The 22,284-nt window shown below is 33.0% G+C and overlaps 1 long non-coding RNA gene and 1 pseudogene across 2 annotated transcripts; both read right to left on the reverse strand.

Moving 5' to 3' along the window:
- Positions 1 to 282: 282 nt before the first annotated feature.
- LOC140889088 (uncharacterized) lies at positions 283 to 3,852 on the reverse strand. 2 transcript variants are annotated; one of them, XR_012152107.1, is made up of 7 exons: positions 3,648 to 3,852; positions 2,173 to 2,312; positions 1,981 to 2,009; positions 1,516 to 1,577; positions 813 to 887; positions 464 to 687; positions 283 to 372 (listed from the first exon to the last, which is right to left on the reverse strand). It is a non-coding gene; the product is annotated as an uncharacterized lncRNA (long non-coding RNA). The 2 variants fall into 2 exon arrangements; XR_012152108.1 differs by lacking the exons at positions 813 to 887; positions 2,173 to 2,312; positions 3,648 to 3,852 and having other exon boundaries at positions 1,981 to 2,137.
- A 3,255-nt stretch (positions 3,853 to 7,107) lies between these two features.
- On the reverse strand, positions 7,108 to 16,725 carry LOC140887742 (auxin response factor 4-like; annotated as a pseudogene).
- Positions 16,726 to 22,284: the final 5,559 nt, after the last annotated feature.

The following is a 22,284-nucleotide window of genomic DNA, read 5'->3' on the forward strand; positions in this document are numbered from 1 at the left end:
GTAGTAATATAACCGTGTTGAGTTTCGTGAGCAGGGCTACCTATGTCTTCCTCAAATTCATCTAATAAGGGGTCTTCAGACATCTCGAAACGGATAAAATTATGTAATAGAATACATGCAAGAATTATCCGATTTTGCACTGCCAAGGGGTAAAAAGAAGGACTCCGTAGGATGGCCCATCTCTTTTTCAGCAACCCAAATGCTCTTTCGATTACGTTCCTTGCTTGAGAGTGTCTCCAATTAAACAACTCCTTGTAATTTTTAGGCCCAGATGCACGGTGGCCCAAGCGTCCCTATGGTATCGTACTCGCCTATAAGGAGCAAGAAATCCCTCGACATTGGAATATCCGTTATCGCATAGGTAGTAGCAACCTGCACGATTGGTAAATATTCAATTACTCGGTTGTAAATACAGGAATTCACAGTTTATTTAATTCTGAAACCGAGCACAATATGTTTATACCTCTCGGAACTTTAAAAGTATCATCTCGAGTCAAAGAATGTCTCAAAACTCGAGCATCTGCAGCAGATCCCTCCCACCCTGTGAAAGCGTTTGAAGTTCATATTGCGGTCACATACACCAAGAACGTTCACCGAAATAGTGCCCTTTCTATTCCTGTACTTTGCTTTATCTCGTGAAGGGACATGCACCGGAATATGAGTTTCATCTAACGCACCAAGACTTCCCTGTCGTTAAGTAATAGAAAATAGATTAATAATGTCAAGAAACGTGACAAGGCAGTATAAAAACAATTGTATGGAAAATAGCTTGTGTCATATATGAACGAAGTTATCATTACATTTTTTATTACCTTGAACCACTTCCAAGTATCGTTTGTGCAATTTTCATCGACCGCCGTAGGCTTCACAAGCAGAATCGTATATAACTTCAAGATGTCATTTAAAACTTCATGAAAATGAGCGCTTACAGTTTGATCGCTACATATATAATCGTGACCAGTCACTCGGTTCTTTTTGTGATGAGTTAGGATGGACAAAAACATCGCTAATTTTTCCTCAACTAACACATATCTCGAATCAACGACACCCCCTATGTTAGTGAGCAGGTAACACAACCTTCCAAATGCGTTCCGATTCATTCTCAAATTGATAATGCATTGGTAATATCCGGCGTCAATAATCCTACGTAAATGGCTCAATTGACCCTTAATTCTATTTATCATTCTGTAGGACAAAGATTCTCTGCGCAGGTTGGTACTTCGACTTCTTAACATTCTTGAGCGTTGTCGAATTAAAAAGATCAACATCAAAACATTCCGAACCAGCAACTGGTATATGACGAGAATGAGTAATATTTTTACACGCCTATTCTCCATGTTGCCAAAACTCTCAACAAACCAAGAACAATGGATGTTTCAACAAAATTGCTACATATGAATGAGAAATTCACGCAGGTCACAAAAGTTTCATGAACAAGTAAACTGGAATTTATGAAATAAATTGAAAGACAAGTATATGCAATATGAAAATAGCATAATGAATTTCAGACATTACCGGAGGAATCTTGTGGAAGATATGGCCGTTCAATGAAATTTCGACTGAAGCATTCCTACCCACTGTACAAAATACTAAAATGGTGAAATTGAAACAACATTATAACTGATAAGATTTCGAACTCACGATATCGTACAATTTTTGTAACGGTTAATACGAATATCTCACAAAGATTTATGCCTACTGTACAAAATTTTGAATTTAAAAATAACATACTTTTCAATTCCTTAATTTGGAAAAAAAAATCAATGGACAAGTGTCCTAACACTGGATAGTAATGAACCCAAAAAAATGCACACCAACACAAAGGAAAAACGATGGAATAGAAGAAAAGGTCATAGGGATTTGTTTTTTAAAAAAGAAAAAAATTGGAGCGATGTAATAAGCAAAAATTTTCATGGCTTCACCAAGGACAATCGAGCGAGTATAAAGAAAATTATTGAGAACAGACACCAGATTTCTTACCTTTCTAACCGCGAACGCGAGAATCCATGCTTTGGTAACGAGAGAAGTAATAAGAACGGCGAGAAGAGTTGGAAAAAAGGAAAGGGTAGATATGTTAGGGCGAAGGGTACAATGGTCATTTCCAAAAAGAATCCAAACTATTGTTCAAATTCGGATAACAATACTAGGGGGATGAATTGGATTGTAATGTACCGTTTTATCCTTGAAATAGTGCTACAATCACGGGCCCTAGGTTATCCTTCATTGCGCGAAAAAACGAGACAAACGAAGGACTGTAGGCTAGTCACATCTTTATCCATGCTACCAAACACAGCCTTCGGGTTTCTCAATACCTTGCCCCACAAAAGATTTGTTTTCCCAGCTCAGAAGGTAATTAATCACGGGTCAAAGGATTTTCATGAAATACTAAAAAACCAATCAAACAACAGAAGCAATTGTAATCCTACCCTAATCCACCGTACCAAACGTGCCCTATAGACTATATAGATAAGTATTTCGCTTATTTTTATGTAATGTAATTAGTTGTAAAAATTAATAAGCGTGAGTGTTTGAATAAATAAATAAAATATTAATAAATTAATGTTGAGTTTGAATAAAATAATTTGAAATCTATGAATTTAAATTTATATTCATTGTTTATATAGCTTACACAAAAATAATTTCAAATTCATATTTCTATTTATTTACACGATGTTCTCATAATCGAAGATTGAATCGTTCTTCTTTAAAGAAAATGGTCCAATTGGTCATACACAATAAATGATTTAATCAAAACAGTTATTAGATCTTTTTATTATTGAAATCATTTAAAATTCATTGTGGTTAGTGGACGTGGCATATCTTTTAACATCAAAAGTTAACCATCGAGTTCTTGTTAGAAGTTAGCAAAAAATAGGTAAAGTCGTTTTAATTGGTTCGGTTTTGACTTTTTTAAATAAATATATCGATTAAACTGAAATTTATTTATATAATTTTAAAAAATAGAAGTAACCATATTATTAAAAAAAATTATATCCAAGGTAGTCGGTAAAAATTATAGTTTCATTCTCATGACTGATGGATGGAACAAAACTCTAGAAAATAAATACGATTGCCTAAATCAACAGATGTTAGGAACTTGGGCAAACTCACAAATGAAAAATAAAATCGTAAACTTGGGCTTTCTATGCAAGCTATGGACGATGGAATAGGCATTTATCAAGTCATTGGGTTCCTAATGAGCCCAATGGACCTGAACCATACCCGTTTCCCCTCCCTCACCCTTGATAAAATTAACCGTGTCTGATATTACATATTTATCCACATTATATTGGTCTGACCTATATTTATATTTAAAAATAATATTTTGGATATAAAAAATAATATTATTTTATGAGTAGGGTGAGACTATAGAGTTTTTTTCTTAAACTAGTATTATATCATGTGCGATAGAAACTTTTTTTCTGTTATTAGTACCAAAATAATAATAAGTACCAAAATAATAATAACCGCGTGTGTTTGAATAAATAATAAAATACAATTAAATCATCGTTAATCTTAATCCTGATGCCTCTGACTCTGGTTTCAAAAGCAAGGTTTATAAAATCACTCAAGCTCCTACTTTCTTGAAGGTGAATGGATGACCATCTTAAATGCTAATGCAGATAAATAAAAAAATATTTACTCACCCCGTAGGCAACGCCTTCCATGAAATCTTTGGAAGTTTTGTGCCTCCGGACAGCTGCTGCTTTCACAGACTCTTTCGCAATTTTGTGCTTCCATAGCCGCCTTTTATCGGCTTTGGTTAGGGTTTGCGTGATAAGCGAAACGAAATGAGAATTGTGTTTCTTTAAATTAAAGCCCGTCGAAAAAGATGCAGGCTCAATGAGAATCGTCCAAAAGATGCAGGCCCAATGAAGAACTGGCTTCTAAGAATAAAATTGTTCATATTTTCTTTACATCTTAAATCCAAACATAATATTAAATTCCATATTTTTGAACTCTTTTACTCAGACGAACAAATTCAGTACAAAACATTGAAAATATAATACTAAATAATACAAAAAATAAACATTTGATCATATAAAATAATTGATTTTTTTTCATTCTCTCACTCCATAATTTTATAATCTTATTAAAAATTTAGGACTAAAAATCATCTCTCAATCCTATCATTAACGGGCTTAAAGATTTATATCATTTTTCAATTTTGCAAGTAAATATAGGATTAATTGATATTATCTATATTATCCTTCATTTATCAAGGCAAGTAAACACAGCCTTAGAATATTCAAGATCGACTCATATACGTCCATCATAGTTTAATATTGAATAAATATTCTCTACACGATGATAGAAATTACTAGAGATTAAAAATCCATTCATGCATGATCAAATAATTATATAAAGTGTTTTTTCATTTCAATAATCTAATTGTTAACCATCCAGATAATGTTGTTCTATTCAGATTACAATGTAAACTCAAGTCAAATATCTCAATTTCTAAAGAACGACATTATTATTATTATTATTATTATTATTATTATTATTATTATTATTATTATTATTATTATTATTATTATTATTATTATTATTATTATTAAAATATTATCTTCATATATATGAGATTTTTTACAATATTCAAAATCACATGAAATTAATATGGGGATTTTCGATAATAATTATAAAATATCAATGACATGTATGCAGAATTAATATTGAAATAAAACAAAATAGTTTTTTATGGATATATACTCCAACAATAGGGGGAAAAAATTCGAGCAAGCTTGCATTAAATCCTCAAACATATGTTTGCATTTAATCCTTATCATAAAATAAATATATTTAATTTCTTTGGTCCACACAAAAATTTCTACATTCCCTGGACATACATGTTTTTTACGGGTAAAAATCAATTTAAAACATTAAAAATATGATACTAACATATAATGTTTGAGTATTTATTGGTTTAGATATAATACAAAAGATTAAATTTTGGGTACACAATTTGAGCAACTTTATTTATATCAACATGTGCGACACATGTTGGATACTCAATAATCATATATTAGTATCAGATCTAAAACAATTAATATTTCAATATCATATTTTCAGTGTTTTGTACCGTTGTTCAATTAAAAAAGACAAATATGTAATTAATGTTAATACTTACATACATATTTGAGTACTCAAAAATCATATATTAGTATCAAATTTGAAACAATTTATGCTCCAATTTCATACAGTTGTACTGTATTTTCAATGTTTTGGTAACAACTTTCATCCGAGAAAATATATAGACATAGGTAGTGCGTAAACATTTTACTAAGGATCAGAGAGCGAAAACATAATTTTTTATGATAGAGATTGAAAGCAAAGCTATGTTTAGTTTTGAGGATTTAAAGCAAATTTATACGATCATTACTTAAATGTAAATGAAAAAATATAATTTTTCATACAAAATATAATCTCAGATAGAACCTAAAGTATACACCCAAAATTATCATTTATAAATTTAAAAAATCATCTCATATGTCTCTATTTTCAGCTCCTATTAATTTTTCATTCTCTTTTTCGCTTCCATGATAGAATCGATACATTCACGAGTTATATATCTGATAACAAATTAATTTGTTTGAGTTTGTTTTTCATAAGGAGATGACCTAAATTTATTAAGTTGTGCAAAATGCAAACAATATTTTTATGCCGTTATAAAAATGAAAAAAAAAATCACAAAATAGTAAAATACTATGTACAAAATTAATCAGCTTTTACGTCTCGTTTTCAGAAGAAAAAAAAAGCATATTTATCCTATTTGTAAGAGTTTTATGCCCAAATTTTACAACACGATATTTCGAGAATGCAATTAATTTAACACTAAAAGGTATCGACATGACATAATACATATACTTATGAAGTTTAAAATGCTGGTGTTATCGTATGATGTTGAAAACATCAAAGCCGACAATACATGTTGTTAGTTTGAATTGAAACAAATAAGTAAAAACAATTAATTATGATTCATTACACAGCCAAAATAAATACTAAAATAATAAACAATTAACACAAATGTTAATATGCACAAGTGCAATCATTTGTGGATGTCTTATTGCAAAAACGATTACTAGAATGAAGTAAGATTCATTACAAAATCAATAATAGTAATTATAATAGAAATTCAGAATTCTCAGCAACTTGAGAAATCCGAATTAACTACGCTCTAAAATCAATATTAGATTGAAAAAAAAAACATTAAAAATGTTTTAAAAAATTCAAATATCTCAACACGTTAGATATTAAAACCACATTCTAAAACTATAAAACAAGTATAGAAAAACCAAGGGATGTAGTAGGAGAGATAAGCCTGAAGGATCTTCACTAGACAATTATCATGATGTTGTGTAATGAGGTTGTGCAACAACACATGCAACACCAAAAAACGGCGATAATTCTTCAACCGGAACTTTTGATCTTCAACTGTTTGGTCTTCAGAATCATTCTTTTAATTATTTGTGTTTGTTCTCTCTATTCTATGTAGTTCAATTGCTATTTCACACTTCACATAAATAGATAGATTTGATTTCTCTATTCTACGTAGTTCAATTGTTATTTCACACTTTCACATAAATAGATAGATTTGATTCATTTGATAGAGTCTCGTAAAGTTGGAAACTATTATTTTGTTAGTAAACAACACTTTTAAATATGTCTTGCATGCCAAGACATATTTTCCTTTCATACACCAAATTTGTTTTGTTTTGTTTTATTTATTTTTTGAAGGTTGATACAATTTCGCCATAGATTTAGAGCATATTTTTCAAAAGCACATGATGATCGTCAATGTACCATTCAATGTACATTAGGTGACCGTCATTGCTATTATTCAATGTACATTAAGTGAACCTTCATAATAATAACATAATTATATTTTCATATGCATATTGTTTCCATTAACCAAACAAACTGCAAATCTCTTTAAAGGGAAAAATAAAGTACCTCAAAACAGAATGGTAGCCAGATACCACAATCAAATTTCCAATAAAAAACAGTTCATTACCACAAATGTACGTCTCTAGCGTACTCAACTCAAAAGTTTTGGTGTCACAACTCATGCAACACTAGTACTATAGTAACACTTAACAACAATCATGAACATAAAAGGTAGCAAAGGATGTGCACCAATAACATAATTCCGCTTAAAAGTCCGGTAACATATTCGGCATGATAATCACCGAAGTTTATTTAGCAGCACATACTATTACAGAAATAACCGGAGTTCTCACATCCTGATCACAGATGGAGACGAATGAGGCCGGGCCACGGAAGAATCCTTTGACACTGCTGTCACATGCGGCGCTTCGTCCAAACAACTTTGAGTGTCATCACTGTTGATTCCAATGGACAGTTTCTCCACTTCCTCTTGTGTGTAAATGTGGATCTTAGTCACCACCTCCACAAACTCACTGCCAACCAAAGTTAACAACTGAGTTCATAGATAAAAAGGTCAAAGTTCAAATATGAAAAAGAACTAAGACCTTGATATGCATGGACAGAATCGGCACCTTTTGGCTTAAGATAGAATTTTAGCTCTATGTTTGGTGCCATTTAGCTGGTGTGTAAACTAGATCACTTTAAGCAAGGAAAATAAGACTATGTACAAAAGCAGGGGTCAGGGCAAACACAAAGGTGTGGATAATATGAGAAAACTTCTTGGAGGATCCCATTGGCATGCATCAAATAGGAATTGAATCTACAAATTCGTCAATTATGAGTTGGGTGTTCAACCATTCAGCCATGGATGCTTAGTGGGGGTCCACATACAAGGTGATTATCCAAATTTCAATTGAAATAAAATCTTTAGTATAAAATCAATCCAATTTAGGAAGAATCAATGAAAGGACATCAATTCAAATACAAGGTTTTTGAAGTGAAAGAGATCGAGAATGAGTTCTTTAACCATTCAGCCAGGGATGTCAGTATCCTATTGTAATGAAAATCTTTAGGATAAATCAATGCAATTTAGGAGGAATCAATGAAAGGGAGAATAACGATGTGTTGAAACTTTTCGAGCAGCATACGAAGGTATGGGATCAGTGCAAATACAAGGGGCATAACGATGGTACAAGGACACGTGAAACTGGAAAAATCAAGTTGTATCTAGGTGTATAATGCGAGATTGTGGGGATTACATACTAGGGATAAAGTCTCTTGCAATTGAAAATTAAGGAAAAAAGAACATGTGCGAATCTGATTCATTAAATTGATCTTTATGAGTTAAGATTGAAACTTGAAAATGCATATTTATTAAATTATATTTTACCACACATATTTCTACATCCCAACACAATACTACGAGAGAAAAGTCAGCTATCCTGCAGTTTACTATCACAAAATTTTCTTGGTCAAGTGTTAAAAGGCAGGAAATGACTAGCAGCGTCTTCAACAATTCAAATCTATGGATAAAAGAGAACATAAAAGATAAAGAAATGCTCATCATTTAGGAGACTTACTTCCAAGGATCGTCACCAACGACCATCATATCATTCTCACTGTCAGTATATAATATATGCCATCCATTGTTCGAATCACGCAAAAGGCCTTCCATGCTAAACAACCTTTCTAGTTCAGTCAACAGGTCCTCATAACCTAGTAGTTTTGAAAGATCAATTGCCCTCCCCACCAAGCTGCCTTGCTTGTGAACCTACTTACACAAATAATCACCATGTTCTCAAGAAGTGCATAGTAAATTAGTTGTGGACACATTTTTCAAATTTACCTTTGTGCAGCTCCTCTTACTTGAACCCTGTGAATTAACTGCATCAGGATCATCAGTCAATGAAAAGCCAAAAATTTTACATGTAGGGCTTTATTCTTTGAGTAATTGTCATCATTCAGATTTTTCAGATGCATCATAGAAGCGGGAGGAGGTGATGTCTGCTCTACCGCTCTCAGCTCATTTCCAAGATATGGAATTCTTCTGGCATCTCCTACATCCGTAATTAAAATGGGATTCTGGTTTAACACAGAAGTTCTTCTTTGAAAATTGGAAAAATTGGAAACCATTAGAGGTCTCTGTCTGGCTCTGTAGTTGCCTTTCTCTGAAAACGACAAGCTTCGGGCTCCTTCAGAAGCTAGAGGATAAAAGCTGAGTGGAGGACTTTGATATGCATTAAGAACATTGCAACCAAGTTCAGGTTTTTCCCCAACACTAAGATTTACATCTGTTTTCCCTGACAGTGATCTCAGTGAGCATATTTCTTGACCTTGCAAGACCTCTGGAAGCCAATTGGATTGCAGAAAGCTTGTGAATGTGGTAGGAGCTGGATTTCTCAAAAAAACAGGGTGATTAGTTTTATCCATCCGGTCCAGAATGGGATTAGATGCTGGGGGTCGAGTTTCAAAATCGAGATGGCGGCTAATCCTATTATTTATATAATGAGGTGACGCCAAAGCTACATTTTCTTGACCTTGCAAGACCTTAGAGGATTTTACAGACTCCTCAAAGTCCAAACGAGAGCTGCCTCCTGATTAAAAGCAAAACCACAGGAAATTTCCTGAATCGTTTGTTAAGCTAATCATTATATCCGATAAAAAGACTGAGACTGGAAAATATATTGAAAGAAGCATATACACATACCAAAAATTGGGCTGCCAAATGGAGGGGTTGATTGGAGACTGGATCTCAGTTTCTTTCTTCTTGGGGAGGACTGGATGCTTAGAGGTGCAAAATTACCCGAGAAATCAATGTCCCACGGTGAAACTCGATCTTGGTGATTGCTTATGATATCATCATCCCAGCGAACCTATAAAAGATGTGGCAGCAGAAATCATGCAAATGAAAAGGCCGAGGAAGATTGGAGTAAATTGATTCTGTAAATGCAATCATGAAACTGTTTATCGCTAATTTCATTGTGGTGGAATAAATTAGAAGTGCTGATTTATTTAGTAAAACTCCAACACACCATCAAGCTTCTCCATTTCGAGTTTGGCCACCTGTAAGGATCCATATCACCAACTCCAACCACGACTCCGCTAAACCTGTTTAAAGATATTTCTTTTATCCTCGAGCATCAAAGAGCTAAGAAACATATCAATGGTGTTTACTTAAATTCCACTGGACCTTCTTTCTGGAGTATCATCCAAGTCAAATTTCATTTTGAATCTTGTTCCAACATGTATCTGATTAGTGGTACATTTCACATATTTTTGGTATGGGACAATAAAATCAGAGTGGCTCGCCCTGCATTGTAAGTGTAAGAGTATAAGAATGTTATGGATACATACAATAACGGATACGATTTCAGAATAAAAGAAAAGAGTAAAAAACATATGCCCAAGACTATCAGGCACTGTCACCCACATTTAGGAATCATAGTTAAGAATGTCAAAGAGTTTTACATGTTTATGAACTAGTTAAAAACACGTGCATTGCACGTTAGAGCACGTAGAAATTTTTTATTTTTATTTTTACTAAGGGGTGGGGTTAGTGGGCATAGAACCCAAGACCTCTCCCAATTGTGGGAGAGGTGATACCATTTGACCAAGAGGTCATTGGCTGAAAATTTTAACACTCTTGCCAAATTTATGTAGACAAGTTCATTAGTAAAATTTAATCTGATAATTACTATAGAAATTTTTTGTATAGTATTAAGTAAATAAAAATAACCGTCACTTTTTTTTTTACATTTATCATGTCATCCATCCATTCACACAAGAACATTTTAAGCATTACTCTTAAAATATAGTTAGTGACAGTTACTTTTTTTACCACATAGAAATGCTTATTTTTCTTACCAAAAGGTATAGTTAGTGATAATAGAGCACCTTCAATCTTTTAAATCGTACAATTCAAGCGTTACGTATCGATTGCTCTCCAGCATGACAATTATTGCACCCCAACAATTCTCCTCTCGATATTGCACTATTTTGCAATCCATGATAATCAAACATGTGAGATTGCCTGAAATATCAATTGTAGAAAAAAACGTTTGCCGTTTATAATAGTTAATGGTAATGATGCAACTTTAATATTTTAAACTCTATAGAAACTCGAGCGCCACATCTTGATCATTCTCTTATTAAAGCAAATTATTGCCCCCCGATATCGACTACTATAAATTTGAGTATACAATATTTATCTTCATTTATTTTGAGTTTTTACTAGAGATTAAACAAAATAAATTAAAAATGACCAAGATAAATTGTGAAAAAGTAAAAGGTCAAATGTCCAGATAACAACAACAACAACACAATACTTAAACTAAATTTGTTTTACTCCTAAAACATATAACAAACATACATCAACTCCATTAATCTTGTAGAGAGGAATATTTAATATGAAAACTACATTATTCTCATCATGTCTTTTTGTTACTTCGTATGATGTGGTATAGAGATAATTTCTTGATCTTTTATAAGTTAACTTTAAATTAATTGAAACATATGTTTTGTACACACAAAAAATACAATATTTATTCATGCTATTATTTTAAAATTGAGTCACCACTCTTTGTGGTAGAGTTCAACCTAGCATATGGGTATTATCCATTGATAGATTTAATGTCTCATGATTTGTCACGTCAACAATGTATCATTAATTACTCCTATGTGTCAAAATACGAACCGTTGGATGCATAATTTGGGTATTACCCTTAGTGTAGGATCTCATCTATCACTATTTGTTAATATACAAACGGTTGGTCAAGTATGATCTATATTTTTACCCTAATCATTATTCTCTCTTATATTGTCACCAGTTCGGTATATATACTTTTTTAATATGCTTTATCAATGGATGAGTATAAACTTAATTTTTAGAACTTATCTAAAATTTCATATCCGATATTTGATTTGCCCCATTTGTTTTTTGAATTATCAAATCATCCAATGCATATACTAAATTCAAGTACTACTTATAAGTCTGAAATATGATTTACATCTTATAAAATGTTAGTGATCATATATTTCTACAATTAGGTTTATTTTCCACTTTATTATTAAAAATAATAGAACAAAATTATTTATATAGAGAAGTATCTTTTCTTTGTATATTTTTCAATATGTGACTTTCTTTGAATATTCATTCTATACCCATCTCTTTGAATATTCACTGTTAATTATTTATCTTAAGACACTATTTGGTTCATGGATTGGATGATGATAGATTAATAGTATAAAGATTTTAAGTCAATATAGTTGAATTAGACAATGGTCCATGAAACTAATCCTTGGAAAAACTTGAGACAAACATTGGACAAAGCAATGATTATTAATCAGTCAATGTGTTATCCTTCACATCAAACGGTGCCTAAATGTTTTAATAGTCCAAGGATCTATAATACAATTTAGATAATGTTTCTGTTTACTATTTAACTTTGAGAGCAATCCATCACATATAAAACACAAATAGTTCCTGAAAGTTTACAATATAAAGCAATGAATAAATACTAAGACAAAATATTTTAAATTATACATGCTCTTCAACTTTATTTCCGAATCTTCCCCAATTCATGTTTTAACAGAATTCCGACAAAGATGATCTTTGTTGTGCTATTTTGCCTATTCCATTTAACATTTGAAACAAAAATTACTAATCAATTACATATAATATTTTGATTCATTATTTTCATCATATGCAAAATTTTCCATCAATTAAATATATATTCCCTTTTTTTAGTGATATCATAAAAGTATTTTTTTTTTATCAAACATCTATTCCATTTTAGATTTTCACCAAATTTTGCATATTAATCATTCTTACTCTTAATACACTTCCTTGTCATTTTCTCATATATATAAGTGTATATCCACTTTTTGAGCTAAAGAAACAACCAACCTTGAATGAATTGATAGTTGAAATATCATTTGATAACAAAAATTCTAAACTACATCTTTCAACCAACCTCTCATTACCAAATAAAAATCTAAATGAAATAAGTGCAGTCCATTTGATCAATGTATATTCAATTTCCTAAGTGCATTAATGGATTTGAAGCCATTTTCAATGCATGGATAAATTTTATATTTCATCTTAGACCCTAACTTTTGCACCCATTTTCTACCCAATGTCGTGCAATCAATCCAAACGTCACACCATTTAAGGGCGAAATTGAAAATTCACAATAAAATAATTTTGTCCTTCTATTAATACTTTTATTGATAGAATATAATACACATTTTTGGCCAAAATTTTTGGCACTCTTTTTCTAGTTAATGCCCATGCAATAAATCCAGACAACATACATATCAAGGACCAAAGGCAAACTAGAAAAGATACAATGAAAATATTTTGATCTTCTATTAATATTTTTTTCAGATAGAATAGATTAGTTGGATGTCTATGACCATATCAATTAAATCTTAATAAAACAATACTTGTAATGCTAAATTTTACGGCAGTCATGACATGGATTCTTGTAATCATTAAGGATCTATTTTACCCTTTCTTTCATTTGATCTGGTAAACATTGTTGCCTTGTTAAAATCTTTAACTCAGATACTCTGCGGCATGGTAAATAATTATGCGCATGCGCATCCTGTCTTATGATAATTTCTTGAACTTTATTCACGCAAAACTAAATAACATTCCTCATGCAGCAAGGACAAATTTCATATGATGATCATGTACACAAGCATTGTTAAATGATATCATTACTGAAGGAATCCATTTTTTTTATGAGAAACTGAAGAATCCATATTCACGAAGGGGTAAACAGAATCTACAGCATAAAACTCTAATGCAATGCACAAACTGAGAGATGAGACTCATGTTTCCAACATATTACGCATGAAATACACAGGTTGTGCCAAGAGATGATTGAGGCTTGATGGGTTCAATTGGACAGCTAATTGCATTTTGAATCAACTCCTAATGTTGTCGACTAGTTTAAATCATTTTCCAATCTGGGATAGTTGCCCCAAATCCTATTTTCTATCATACTAGTCATTTTAAAAGATATAACTCATTAACCGCAAAGTCATCAAGTAATATCAAATACATATAGCTAAAATAAATAAATAGAACCAATCCACGCAAATAAGTATTACGACTATTTCAAAAGGTTTCAGATCACGATAGCAGAAAATCATTTGTGGCTCGATAGATCACTAGAATAGAGTAAGATACAGGTCAGTTGGCTCAACAGAGAAATCAAAATTCTCAAGCAAGGATGTGTTAAAGTACCTTGGGCTATAAAAGACATTGAATGTGGTGTTGGTTGATAAGGCATACACAATGGGGGAGAGGACATTGGTATAAGAATTCTGGCTTTTAAGTATTGAGTCAGGCAATCCATTTCTTGGTCGAGCTGCTCTTCTAATCCCCAAACGCAGGTCTCCAGATTCTCCCCTACAATGGCTCACAAGATGGCACTTAGCATGCTAATCTAGATATGAAAGAAACACTAGTAAAACAGAAATGGCAAAAGAAATTATGTTTCATTTCTCTGTCATACACCAAGTTGAAAATTCATGTTTCATATACTTGACCTTCTTTACATCTCAAGGCACATAATGAAAATCTTCTTATGTTTTGTGCCCCTATCAACTATTCAAAAGTATGAGAATACATGGCAAATGAAACAGAGCTGCAATTCAGTTTTCTTTGATTTATTTCATTGGTCATGATTCTTGGTGAATTTCAAGATACAGACCCAGGATATCAAATATTTTCCATGCTCAACTCGTAAAATTACTAGCTCTGAATACCAATGTTGAAATGAAATGTACCTCAGAAATAATACCGCATCACCTGATGCAAGATTTTTTTGGCTGACAAAGATACTCCACCCTGTAGTGAGCAAATGTCGCCTAGGTTGGCCTGCGAGGTAAGAATCGCGCTGTTGAGAGTTTCTAACAACACAATATGTGGACTTTAAACTTATACCTCTGTAAATGTGTCTGAATTTCCAGTCCACTCCATGAAGATCCTTGGCTATGAGTTCTTGAGATGGCCTTTGTTCTTTATAATCCTAAATGCAGAACATAAACTCGATTTAAAATATGTCATGGAGCAAAACAAAAAAAACTTGATGGAGTGATCAGCACAAGGCCAAAATAGCGGCAAACCAGAGGGGGAAAGCAATCTTCGGCCGCCCTACGAGGGACTGAAAATCCCCCGTGAGTACTTGTATCAGAAGCAGTGAGAGTTTTGCAGAACATGTGGGAAGTAGACTTTACTGCCCCAGCTACATTCCCATCATCATCAACTCCTTCGTTCCCATTCTCTGTCCCTACTAATTCGAGGCCTACCAGCTACATGAATATATTTACATTATCAAGAATTATGTCCAAACTTGATGTGGATCAAGAAATATATGAATGACTTTTAAAACTTTAAATTAGCAGCACAAAGAATCCGAAATGCTAAAGGTGGGAAAAAAACATAACAAGCAACAGAAATTCTCTCCAATTCTTCACCCAGAGCCCCATCCACAAAGTAGAACTGTAGAAGTCAAATATCCAGAAAAAAATGAAGCCTACGAGATGAAACTTCTTCTATGAGTGGAATATTCAATCCTCTCACTAATCAACTCAATATCTCATCAACTACACATAATTATGGCAAATATAGCAATAAGAGGGAAGAGGACTGAGAGGCTAAAGCATTATAATCAACAATCATACCTCAGGTAGAGGAAGTAGAGTTAGCTGCGAGTAGACCTCATCGTTTTCCTTGTTCGCCTGTTTAAAACATAATAAAATGCATCCCCAAGATATCAATCCATGAAAAAAGAAAAGGGATTATCCGAAAACAGGAAAACTTGGTCTAATGACTTACAAGTAGCTGAACATCCACGACCCTACAAAAGATCTTCGGAGGAAGATCAAAAGCAGGCGATTCAATGGGATGAAAAGGTGAGGCAGAAGCAGCCTGTTCTATATGTCCTTGAGCAAAATACACCACTACATCGCCTTTCTTGGGTAAACTGGTAAGAGGGCCTGCACAGGCATGCCATAGCTCCATGTAGATTGATAATGGGACAAATACCGAACAAGGGGAAGAGGAATTTGAGGCAGCATTTGAAGAGCAAGACGAGGTAGAGGTGGACAAATAGCAATTAGCACAACCCTTGTCACATTCACCTCCTTTGCCACATACATTATTTTCTACCTCGCTCAAATAAGAAAGGTTCAGGTCAATCTCCATAAAATTACCCAGTAGAAGTTTGTCGTTCCTCCTCGGTATTTAACTACTTTCTTTCCCTCGCTAAATCATTCACTCACCAGCATAATTGTAGCACTAGTAACAAACCAAAACTCAACGAACCCACTAAAGAAAGAGGCAAGAAACATTGAAGATGGGGTGGAACAAGCAAGCTGTTCTAATGGTGTTTCCACAAAGCATCAAGATGGGATGTTGGGGGGAAAAAGAAGTCAAATTGAACTCATGGGAAATGTAAAGGTGGCGCCTTTAAAGCAACAATAGCAAAAGAAATTTAACAGAAAACAACAGGCATGTGGGAAGGAAATAATACACCAAGATTAGTCGCGTATGAAAGATGAGAAGAAAAGAAGAAAAGGGGATCAAATAATAACAAGAAATTCAAAGTATGATTCCTCCCTCGCCCCCCCATTTGCAGTTCTGTGAGGAGGGAGCAGTAGCTGCAGACATAGACAATTGCTTAGGAAGCACAGAAACAAAAGGCAAAAGAAGCCAACGTGGTGGCGCCCCTTTTTGGACTTGAGACTCTCTCCAGTGCGTGTGTGTGTGAGAGAGAGATAGAGCTGTGAGAAGTGGAGGGGACAAAGGAAGACAGTAAAGAGGACCCCCACAAAGCCCACCCCAACTCTTCTCTTTGCGTGCTTTAAATTGGTTTTATGTTTTTCGGGGGGAAAAAAAGTAAAAAATTGGTTTTATTTGGTGGTATAATTATTTTAGTTAAGAGAATAGAATAGGTTAATCATATGGTATCTTTTCATGAACCGGTGCTGAGAAGTGAGAACGATTCGCGTCATAGATCATTCGTTAAAAGTATATATTAACTTGAGAACAATTACATACAAATGAGACAGAAAAATACATACCTCGCGTTATTAATCATCGAAGTATGCGTATTTTTTGCGATTGCATCTTATTTGTGCTTGTCGTTTTTTATCTTGTTTTTTTTTTTATAGAGTGCACGTTTTTTTACGCCTCTAGTGTGTTTTGTGTGTGAACATATCATAGTTACATCGAAATCGATGGAAATAGCTAAGGGAGTGTTTGTAATAGATTGTACTTTTGTATAGGTGATTAATTTATAGATTATAAAAAAGTTAAGAAAAATCAAAAGTTGGTAGTGTTTGGAAACAAATGTGAAAATCTAAAAATCAAAGTTGGGTAGTGTTTGATAAATAAGTGATTAGAGTGATTTTAACAATGATCTTCTTATTAGAATCATTTTTGGAGAATCATAATCACTTCATGACTAGCTTTTGGATTTCAATTAAGTTAAGCATAAGCTAACACATAATTTAGGTTTAAGAAACACACAAAAATAATTTTTTTAAGTCAAAAGCAAACAATCACTTTTTTATTTTAGTGATTGCAAACACTTCCTAACAACTCCACGAGATTTCGAGGATAGGCAGGCACGGATCTTCGTATTTGGCCAATTATAGTCTAATTTATTTATTCTCAGCACTCGTATGTATATCAGCAAGTATTGATAAAAGGGGTATGGACAATTTGGGGATGGGTTACTTTCTTTTACGAAACTCTACGTTATGAAAATGTTTAATTAACTTTTCAAAAAAAAAAAAAGAAAAAATAAAATGTTTAATCAATATTAAAAATAGTATTCCAATTTTTCCAAAAGTCTACATACTGTATACAGTAGGGAAACTGGATCCCACAATGTGTGTTCTCAGTTGTGATCATTAATTACATGTAAGGGAGCTGTTTGCTAGCTTATTCTAAATTAGTTTAATAATGACTGGCTAGGGCGAAAAACACAGAAGTGATAAATTAATTAATACTTTACACGAATTAGGTAGTTCTCAATTTTATGCCAATTGATTTCACAATTATAATAAGATGTACACGTATCATTATTCATATAATTTTGGTCTTAAAACTTGATCGTTTTTCATTTTTAGTTTGGAAAGTTTTCAATTGCGGATATATCTAGTTTTATTTGAGTTATATCCATTATCACTTTTAATTATTTTGCCACCCGAATACGCATTGGCAATTTCCAATGCTACCACATAATTTCCATGTCGCCCAACTTCTCCGGTAAAAAAACACTACAAATGAGAATAAAGTTAACATACAAAATTAAAACTGCAGTTTGAAAACTTATGAGAATAAAATGAAAAACGATCAAGTTACCATAATTATAATTTTTCTATTTTTTTCAGTGTCATGTTTAATGAAAATATCGATAAAAATAACAATAAAGTAAAATAAAAAACGATCAAGTGATTCAAGCTACAAAATCATTATTATAATTTTTTTTTTCATTTTTTAGTGTCATGGTTCACGACAATATTGATAAAAATAACAATAAATATGATCCTACAAGTTAGTATGCAATATGCATAGACTTTTCGCCATATTGATATTACATGGATACTTATAAGAACAAATAATTTGAATATACGTTCAGACAAAAAAAATATATGCGTAAACTATTCTTGCATAGTTGCGTGTCTATAAAATTCGGGGTCACACTTGTTGGGTATTTAAACCTAGGGGTGGGCAATCGGATCGGGTAGTTCGGGTCCCGACCCGACCCGAACCCGATCGGATACGAAAATCGGGTTGTTCGGTTTTTTAATCGGGTTCAGGTAGTAACCGAACCCGACTATTATTAAGTCGGTTCGGTTTCGGGTAGCAAACTGCTACCCGAATTACCCGATCGGGTACCCGACTATCCGATTTTTATTACTTTATTTAAAAATATAAAAATTAATTGGGCTATTGGTTTGGACTTTTATTATGAGGCCCATTATTTTAGTACAAAATATGCATGATTTGGTGAATGAGGGAAGGGACTGTGTTCTTATTCTTTCATGAGAGAAAGTTTGTATTTATTTTGATTATTTTTATTTTTTAAAAATTAATTTTTTTGTTTTTTTTTAAAAACTAGGTTACCCGAACCCGAACCCGACCCGAACCCGACTTAATCGGTTACCCGAAGAGTCGGGTACCCGATGTTATCGGTTCAGTTTCGGGTAGTATAAAATACTACCCGACTAATCGGGTACCCGACCCGAACTACCCGAAACCCGAACTACCCGACCCGTGCCCACCCCTATTTAAACCCCATTACATGTTCAAATTATGGCGTACGGTTAATTGTACCCCTATATCCCAACATTGTTATTTATAATTTGCACACTTCATCTCTTTCATTTTTTTTCCCACTTGCCCTATTTCAAAATTTTAAATTTTAAAAAAAAGGAATGTAATCTTAATTTGACTAACATAATTTACAAACTATTGATAGGAATTTACTCAATACATATCAGAATGTAGAGTGGGTTGTCGGGTTTAACTGTAAAAAATAAAAATCAAATCAAATCATTAAAAATCAAATTCCGATCAATTTATCTAGTAAATTGCTTATAATGATGGGTAGAATTGAAGCTGCACCTATGCTCGGGAAGTTCAATCACCCAACAGGGTGTGGCAAAAATTTGACCACACATATTTTTTGTGTGAGCCCTACATGCTTAGTGTACTTTTCTGTAGAATCGAATTTCCCCATGGTTCATAGGCTATGGGCCAAAGGTGTCAAAATAGGCTGGTAGGACGGGACGATCCACATTTAAAACGGATTGAAAAAACACCACCAACTAACTATTTTACGCGATAGGACGAGTTAATCCGATGGACTTACATACAATTTGGTGGGTTTTGGCGGGTCAACCTGCAACCCGCTATTAGACTGAAAATTGTCAACACAATCCAACTATTTTGTATGACGAGACGTGGTAACCCAAAAAACCTAACTCATTTTGATACATCTACTATGATACACGGTTCTCATTCAATGTGTGTAGTGTGTACACGAACCGTACATGTATTATGACGGAATTGACCTCCAAGATGTTCTCCAGAAAATAACCAGAATGCCACTGATTAGGCTCCCACTATTTACGGAAATTGTATACCTTAATTCTTTTTACTTTTTATTCTTTTCTTTAATTAGCGGCGGTGCACGAGTCTCTCAAAAGCCTGTATTTTTTCTCATGTGATGTGATGGCAAATTTATATAAAATAAATTCCGATGTGACCATTCTTAGGGCGGAATCTAATATATATCTATACTATATTTAAATATAATGATCTCAATTCTATTTTTTTTAAAAAAAAAATCTCAGTTCTACTATTGTTAAATGCTTTTTAATGTTGCAAATGATATATTACAATAGATAAATGTTAAACTCCCAAATTACTGATTTATATATAGCAATACAAAATAGAATAAATTAAAATGATATGATTATTGCGTAAACTTGAAATCAATTTTAATTAACATAAAATACTATATATAAACACGTCAGAGGTAAATTTGAAGTTTATGATTTTAATTATCTAAACAACAAAACTACGTTTACATATATATTTGAAATATGTGCATTTGAAATTCAATTAATCCAAATACAACCTAAGAATACCGTGATCGATAATAATTTACACATGATCCATCTCTTCCACTAATTTTTGTGTTTCGGTATTGGCATGGCTTAGAGATATTACATAGTTTTAATTAGACCCTAATGTATTGTTTGGTAAGTATGATAAGATAATCAAAAGATATGAAATCGATATTCTTTTCATTGTGAAGATGAATCGACGAATGTGAATCGTGTGAACTCTTTGAGACATACTCAATAATAATAATAATAATAACATGAGTAAATTAAAATGCTAATATATATATACATATCTGACCAATTATCTCTCCTAATCACATGCACCTATATAATATACATATCTAATTAGACACTTGGATTTATTAATCTGACACACACACACATATATATACCTGAAACGTCACTCTCAATGGACTGTCCATGTCGAAAATAATGCAATGGCAGTGAGACTTTATTAAAGTCACAATGTCCACAAACTTATTGATTAAAGGCAAAAACAGAGAAAGATCATTGTTAGAAAAAAAAGCACTAAATTAAAGATACGTACACTGCAATTAACTCAATGGAGTTCAGTGGCTGGAAAGGGAGAGATGAAACATATATACATGCAATATATATATACATATATAACCGAATCCGAACCAGTCAAAGAGGGCAGAGATAAATAAAAAGACCCCTCGAGATTCTTGCTGCAGCCCAGAATTAAGATAAAGACTAGATATCTTTCTGTCACAAATTCACTGTTTTCTGATGAACACAACACATATACATACACATACATATACATGGGGTGGGGGTGTGTGTTTGTGTTTTATGTGCTTTAATCGAACCGTGTCTCTGTCGGGGGGTTGCATGTGTAGGGCTTCCATGTTTCTTGAATGATATATATGTATTAATTAATAGATATCGCCCGCTTTTATCGTGTCCTATTTCAACTATGTACCTGTCGCTATATATGATGGGATGATAATAAATTAATCAATCCCGTGGTTGGACTTGGATCTATCATCATTCATTTTATATTCATGATCATATTATGTATTGTTATTTAGGGAGACAAATCTAATTAATTAATGTTTCAGAATGTATGTATCACATAAATTTTACAAATATATATTCTATGTAATTTTTATATTGGTTTGTTTATGTGTATTGAGCTGTATATCATGATAACAAATTTATCACAAGATCCGGAATTTCCATTCATTTATACGTGTACGTAACTTTGGTCTTTAGTCGTCAATCGATCCAAGAACGATTTTCGTATATGGATCTATCAACTCGAGTCTGAGTTTCAGGTTATATGTAGAGTGACATGTATCTTGAATCGAGTTCAATATGTTTACGTTTCGAATAGGAGTAGTACTTATGTGACCCTTGTTCTACGGGAAGCTCGATCCATGGCGGATGGGCCCGTGTCTATGCTGCTCTTCGGGGGCACTGCCCGAAGGGCAATCGAACGGACTCGATCTCTTGCAGATCAATTGATTTGATATGTAAGAGTGATCGGATCCGTTGATGCTGACAGACATGATAGTACCCGTCTACCAACGGATCGATGACTTGTAGTGATACATCTACCGAAAAGCATGCATGATCAGTTTAGATCGGATTTATTCGACTAGTCCGTGAAAAAAATCAAGTCTTAGTGAAATGACTTGTCTTGCTCTGTAATATTAATAATTTATACTCTAGAATGCTGACATGACAACAATGAAACAATTAATGCTACCCTTAGGG

This window comes from Henckelia pumila, chromosome 3 (assembly GCF_033568475.1).
Source record: "Henckelia pumila isolate YLH828 chromosome 3, ASM3356847v2, whole genome shotgun sequence".
NCBI lineage: Eukaryota > Viridiplantae > Streptophyta > Magnoliopsida > Lamiales > Gesneriaceae > Henckelia > Henckelia pumila.